Below are 7,756 nucleotides of genomic sequence, written 5' to 3'. Positions count from 1 at the left end.
GAGGAATAGCAACTGTGGCTTGGAAATGGGAAAGATGTGAGACTCAACCCACATCTAAAGAAGGACTATTCTAGTGGCCCCTCAGAAGAAGGATTCAGGGATCATAAAACTGTTTTCTTCTTGTTTACATTCCTGCTATGAACTGGTTGATTATCTCCATGGATATACATTTAAATTCCAGAATGAGAGAATCTTATTGGTTCAGCCTGCCATCCTTGGCCACATTTACTTAGAGCCTTCATATGAAGCTACCTCAGAGGTGATTGCCAGCATGTGCATTATCTGCTCTTGTGGGATCAAAGGCTGGGAGGGTAGGTGTGAGGCATGGCGAGGACCTTCACAGGTGGAAAACAGCCATTATGCTTAGAGAATACCTCGGGGCCTCTTCCTGAGACCATACACTTAAAAAGGGAACAAAATGTAAGTGTTCTTTATTGTATAGTAAGATATCTGGCTGAAAATTCAGTTTGAGTTTGCATTCATGCATTTGCCTTGTTTATAGACAAGATATCTACAACACTTACTGCACTTACTGGCCTTAAATAGTTCTTAGTTGATTTATTTTTGAACAATTATCTTCCTGCATTTTAAGGAACATCCCATAATATTGAAAGTGCTCAGATTCTAAAGATTTTTGTCTACAAGTATATTGCACTAGAGAAGCAAATGCAAAATGCCAGAGTATTTATGTTGCTCTATTGCCCTCTAGTGGCTCTCTTGTGGTTTACGGTTACTATATGTAGAAAGCAGCTCTGCACTAATTGGAAATTAAGAGACTTGTTGCTTTTGTTCCATTTAGAGAATGCGCTGAAGACTAATAATAATATCACAGTATCCTTATCTTTCTTTCCATGTTAAAATCACAAATGAGACACGTAAAACTCTAATAGGAGATTCTGAGTTGGACACTATGGAAGCTGAGTGTTTTGTACCTTAGAAGCTTTTCAGTGTTGTTAGAATGTTATAATGTTAGTGGGTAGGCATTTGGCACAGATGTTAAGATGCTTGCATTCCATATCAGAGTCCATGAGTTTGATTCCCAACTGCAGCTCCTGGTTCCTGCCAATATAAACTCTGAGAAGCCTCAATTGAGTTCCTAACTTTCAGCCTTGTTCCAGCCATGGTATTTGTGAGCATTTGGGGAGTGAACAATGGATGGGAGGTCTCTTTGTCTGTGTCTCAAAAAATCAAATAAAAAAATAATATAGTGTGTCTCTCTCTCTCACTATCCATTCTGCCTATCAAAAAAAAATAATATAGTGAAAAGTATGAGTTATTGGGCCGGCGCTGTGGCGCACTAGGTTAATCCTCCATCTGCGGTGCCGCCATCCCATGTGGGTGCCAGATTCTAGTCCTGGTTGCTCCTCTTTCACTCCAGTTCTCTGCTGTGGCCTGGGAAGGCAGTGGAGGATGGCCCAAGTGCTTGGGCCCCTGCACTCGCATGAGAGACCAGGAAGAAGCACCTGGCTCCTGGCTTTAGATCAGCACAGTGCCAGCCATGGTAGCCATTTGGGGAGTGAACCAACGGAAGGAAGACCTTTCTCTCTGTCTCTCTCTCTCACTGTCTATAACTCTACCTGTCCAAATAAAAAAAGAAGTGTGAGTTATTGTGGTGCAAGTTTTTTTTTTTTGAAAGCCATGCATAGTTTTTTTCAAATATGAATTTTTCATAGCTTATGAAAAAAAACTGTCACCAAAAAGTTCATACATTTAATTTGGTCTTCCAAAAGCTTTTTGAAGCTACACACACACACACACACACAGTTACAGCTGTTAGGTGCCTGTTGTCTTGCTACTTTGTTATAAAAACCTAGACTTGTATTGTCAGTTTACTTAAAGGAAAGGTACTCTCTCAGGAAAGTATGGATTGTAATTTTTCCTTAGCTCCCATTATAAAGGGTTCTAACAGCATTCTTCTCAGTGTTCTTCCTGCTTTTCATTGCTTATCTGATAAGGAACTTGAGCAGGCATTATAATAGTAGAGTGGCATTATAGGAGCCCAAATGACTCCTTGCCCAGAGGCCCTGATCTGGACTACTCCCTGATTACGTTAGGAACACAAGTTCTCAGCAGCTCATGTCCTGGAACTAGTTCCTACACACTAGTCCAAGAGTTGCCTTTTCCAGTTTATTCTTTCTGCTCACCATCTTTGTACATTCCTCTTGGGGAAAGAATCACTATATTCTATCAGACTAGTGTTCGAAAGGGTAACATTAGGAGTTTTGGAAGTTTTCTCTTTATGGAAATGGTGCTTTTAGAATACATTGATGCTTCATTACTAAATCTATGTCATAAGTATTAAAAATGAATAATTGTTTATTATTTTTGGCTCTTAAGTGTTAGGTACCTGTTAATTTACTGTAACTGTGCCAGGATGTCCATGTTTTGCATAACTACTCAAGTGTGTTTATGGGCTAAATAGATTTTTGGCAGAAGGAAAAATGTATTCATTTTTAAAAGCATGAATATATGCTATATTTTAAGCATTGTATAACAATATTGTAGCTATAATAATGTTATATGTAAGTATATGAATGAATGTGTGCAAAGGGATTTTAAAAAGTTTGTGGAAACATGGAATTAAAAGTTAACTTTGATGCAGGAAAATTGAAATTCATGTATATAAGCTATCTTTTTCTTTTTTTTGACAGGCAGAGTTAGACAGTGAAAGAGAGAGAGACAGAGAGAAAGGTCTTCCTTCCATTGGTTCACCCCCCAAATGGCTGCCATGGCCAGCGCACTGGGACAGAATCCGGTGCCCTGCCCAGGACTAGAACCTGGGGTGCCAGCACCGCAGGTGGAGGACTAGCCAAGTGAGCTGCGGCGCCAGCCTATAAGCTATCTTTAAAATGTTCATGAAAATATGTATGCATGTATTTGAAAGTATTTTACAACATAATTAATGTATTTTTTAATTCCATTTTTTATGAACTATTTGAAGACTTCATTTATTCTCAGTACACCCCCTTGGCTTTTCACTGAGACCTACTCAACTAGTAACTCAAGTTATCCTGGCTGCTGTCATATATTTGTAAATGGCCTCTAAGTAATTTCTATAAAAATAGAAAGAAACATTTTTGTAATATCAGAATGCTTATCTTTAGTGAAATTCTTTGTCAGTAATAATCCTAATTAAATAATTATCAGGCACAATATTAATATTGATAACTTTACTTCTACTTACCTACTTGTTGGATATCAGTATGCCTTTAAGACAGTGGTGCTCAACCTTGGATGGATATATAGCATCATGTGGGAGTATAAAAAATACTGGTACTCAAACTCTTCTCCAAGATTCTAATTCAATTCATTTGGGTAGGGCCATGGGCATTAGTATTTTATAAACTCCCCACTGGTCTAATCTGCAGCCAGAGCTGAGACCTCTTGCTTTAAGTCTTTCTGTAGTAGGAGCCAGAAGACATGAACTTTGCTTTTCCAAAGTGGTCCAAAGTGAGCTGGAATATTTCTACAGGAATAAAGTCAATTATTTAAATTTTCTTCCCTAAGTCCTCCATTTCTTGGCCTGTCTGCATACAGAAACTTAGTTTCTTTTTACCAAATTCTTGCTGCACTTAATTCACACTCCAAGTAACTTACCTTGCAACTCCCTGACTTTTTTCATTCACTAACTTTTATTAATTTTGGAGTTCCAGAGCCTTCAATGTATAAACAATATACAGCTTTTGCCTTACAAAAATCCACTGTAGGATTATATCATTACAGATGTGTAAGTAATGAATTCTTTATTTTGCACTTAATCTATCATCATCCATTTATCCATCCATCCATCCACTATCCAATCTTTCCTCTGTCTATGCAGATGAAGAAGTAATGTCATGCTATGTTAGCAGTGTTCTAGGGGCTGAGTACTAAAGATGAACAAAGTAGACAAAAGTCCATTCAGTTGTCAGGTTTCTATTCCAAGGAGAGTTATGAAAGGATATGGAAATAAATTGTCCAGATCTTCTTCAGAAGATACTTCTTGATATAGATGCTGGGGATCATTGTTAGTAAATATCTTTCAGTTGTTAGTTCTATCATGCATTGCCTTAACTATGAAGAGCTATCTGGCCTATGGTCAGTGCCTATCCTGGGTTACCCCACATCTAATGATAGAGGCAGAGTTATGAAGTTCTGTGTATTAGAGCCCAACATAGGGCAACTGTAATAGCCATTTAGTTCCAGAGCTCCACGTGGTATCTGATGTATGTTGGATCTGGGCCATCCAAAGGTGCTCTCTAAACACTCTAATGAGCATTCTGCATGTTAAGTGCTGCAACCTGCAGCAGGTGGTTGCAGGAGTGACACAAGAAAGCTATGACAAAATAATGTTCTTAAACTGGATTAGTCACTGTTCCAGTGGCATTGAGGCCCCTGTTCCTGGTGGTGGGAGATGTGGGCCTTCAAGTGGCAGAAATTTGTGATCCAATTTTGAAAAGTCACCAGTGGTGAACTGGGGTGCTACACCAATAGAAGGAATGAACTAGCTGGTCTGATGTATCAGTTACTTAAAATAAAGAGGAGTAGGAACTATCAGGATAATGGGATTGGATAACTCTTTCAAAGTGCAAGTGACATGCTTTAAAAAAGACATAAAAGGCTAAGAGTGATTAAGACACAATTGAAGGTTGAATGGAAATTTATGTGTCTTTTCCATCTGTCTTTCCTCCATATTGGCCAAGATAGTAAATCAGAAGCATATCGCATCACAGAGTAATTATGGAAATTAGTGCAGTTCTTACAGACTTTCAGCCAGGCTGTTCAAAGAATTTGCTGTCATGATGAAAATGCTCTATCTATCCTGTTCAATAGAGTGTCCACTAGCCATATATGGCTATTGAGCATTGGATATTTGACTAATGCAGCAGAGAACTGAATTTAAAATATTACTTTTAAAAGCATTGATATTAAAAAAAAAACCTATTTTATTTCGGTAAGCATACTCAATGTGATAGCTACCCTCACCAAATTTTTAAGTGTAAAATACATTACTGTTGGCTACAGATACAATGTTGTACAGTAGATCGCTATAGATTTTTCATCTTGCTTGAATTAAATAAGCTTTATGACCTTTGAGTAGCAACTCCCTACTTACCCTTTTCCTGACCCCTGAAAACCATGATTATATTCTTTGATTCAGTGAATTTAGCTGCTTTTAGATACCTAATGTAAGAATAAATGGACTCCTGCAGTATTTGTCTTTGGATGATTGACTTGGTTGACATAACACAAAGTCCTCTAGGTTCACCTATTGTCTTTGTCCATTTGTGCAGGTTTGGTAATTAATAAAGAACATAAATTCACTTTTTCACAGCTCAGGAGGCTTAGGATCAAGGCACCAGGATTTTGTGTCTGATGAGGGCCATTTTGCTGTTTCCTCACATGCTGGAAGCTACAAGGGTGAAAAGGGGCCTAAGCTAGTTCCCTATAGCTCTTATGTTGCACAATAACCTATTCATGAAAGAAGAGCCTTCATGACATAATCACTTCCCCAGTGATCCCACACCTTAATACCATCACAGTGGGAATTATGTTTCAACACATGAATGTATGTGAGCATTCAGAGCACAGCATCCGTGGTGTTCTGCATTGTAGAATTTCCTTTTTCAAATTTCAATTTATGTAACCATTTTATCTGTTCATTTGCCTTTCAATGTTCAGTTAGGTTTTTTCCATACCTTAGCTAATGTAAATATTTGTTTTTAGTTCATTTACATTTAAATAGTCAGTATGTGGCTGGTGACTACTCTGTGGGACAGTACAGATCTAAAGCATGCTGAAATAGTGATCTCTGTCATATTTCCATTTTATCTCCTCCAGAAATCTCTTCTTGATATCTCAAGTCAGAAGTAATCTTGTTCCTTTCACTAAGTTTCTTATTGTTGCTATAATAAATTATCACACACTTAGTGACTTAAAAGAACACAAGTTTATTATCTTAGATTCCGGCGATCAGATGTCTGAAATGGGGCTTACTGGCTTAGCACTAAGCTGCTGGTAGGGTTGGTTCCTCTCTGGAGGTTCTAGCGGAGTCTGTTTCCTTGTCTTCCAGCTTCTAGTGGATGCCTGCATTCCTTGGCTTGTGGTCCCTTCTTCTGCCTTCAAAGCCAACAGCCATAGATAGCATCTTCAAATCTTTCTGTCACTTGGACATCCTGATTCTTTCTTTCACTTATAATAATAACACTTTGGGTTATAGTGGATATACCTGGATGATCCAAGATAACTCCTCATCTCAAAATCCTTAATCCCATCTTCAGAATTCCCCTTGCCTTGTTAGGTAACATGTTCATAGGTTCCAAGGATTAGGATATGGATGTCTTTGGGGACCGCTTATTCTGCTCACCACATGGTTGTACTATTCTGCCTCAAATTCTGTTTTCCAATCTGCTTTTTCTGTCTACCTCCTTGACAGCAACAATTGAGTCTTAATGATTTTAGTTCTTAGGATAACACGGGCCATGGAGAGAGTTCAGCACTCAAGCTACCCAATTCTTGGATTCTCTGCTGCCAATGCTTGTGCAATATGCTGGAGCTTTAGAACAGCTAAACAGAGTCACCACATTGCTGCCTGGGCTGGATTGTAGCTTTGCCTCTCCTTATAAAGAAGACATGAACTTTGATTATCACTTGCGTTTATCTTCAACTATTCCCATTTAATCCTCTTGTGAAAACTAAAGGGATCTGCGGGAATCTTGTGACTGATAATGTAAAAGACATCACAAAATTGGTGGCAAATCTTCCAAAAGACTATATGATAACCTTCAACTATGTCCCTGGGATGGACATTTTGCCTAGTCGTTGTTGGATACATGAGATGGTGATACAGCTGTCAGTCAGCTTGACTAATCTTCTGGATAAGCTTTCAAATATTTCTGAAGGCTTGAGTAATTATTCTATCATAGACAAACTTGGGAAAATAGTGGATGACCTTGTGGAGTGTGTGGAAGAAATCTCACCTAAGAATGTAAAAGTATCATCTGAGAGGCCCAAACCCGGGCCCTTTACTCCTGAACAATTCTTTAGAATTTTTAATAGATCCATCAATGCCTTCAAGGACTTTATGGTGGTATCTGAAACTAGTGATTGGGTGGTTTCTTAAGTATTAAGTTCTGAGAAAGATTCCAGAGTCAGTGTCACAAAACCATTCATGTTACCCCCTGTTGTGTCCCACTCCCTTAGGAATGATGGCTGTAGCAGTAACTTGCAGCAAGGCTGCAAGTTCCATTGGAGACTCCAGCCTACAATGGGCAGCCATGGCATTGCCAGTATTCTTTTCTCTTGTAATTGGTTTTGCTTTTGGAGCCTTATACTGGAAGAAGAAACAACCAAATCTTACAAGGGCAGTTGAAAATATACAGAGTAATGAAGAGGATAATGAGATAAGTATGTTGCAAGAAAAAGAGAGTTTCAAGAGTTGTAATTATGGTTTGTTTCAACACTGCTACTTTTGTACATTGGTAACAGTTCATGTTTGCTTCATAAATGAAGCAGCTTTAAACAAATTCATATTCTCTCTGAAGTGACAGACTTCATTTTTATCTGTTCTTGCTACCCATGACTTTATACGGATGATTCAGAAATTGGAACAGAGTGTTTTACTGTGAAGTTGGCACTGAGTTAATCATCTATAAAGAAGACCTTGCATGGAGAAGGACTCTATTTTAAGGATCTGGGGGTCTTGTGGTCTCATTTAGAACTTGCAACTGGTGTTGGGAGAGAAGGCTCCAGAAATATCTAAATATTGAAAAACCAC

The 7,756-nt window shown here is 38.4% G+C and overlaps 1 pseudogene; it reads left to right on the top strand.

Moving 5' to 3' along the window:
• Positions 1–324: 324 nt before the first annotated feature.
• LOC133756552 (kit ligand-like) lies at positions 325–7,526 on the top strand (annotated as a pseudogene).
• Positions 7,527–7,756: the final 230 nt, after the last annotated feature.

The sequence above is a fragment of the Lepus europaeus genome, chromosome 3, assembly GCF_033115175.1.
Source record: "Lepus europaeus isolate LE1 chromosome 3, mLepTim1.pri, whole genome shotgun sequence".
NCBI lineage: Eukaryota > Metazoa > Chordata > Mammalia > Lagomorpha > Leporidae > Lepus > Lepus europaeus.
The sequence above is the reverse complement of the archived record's forward strand: the minus strand, read 5'-3'. Positions and strand labels throughout refer to the sequence as shown.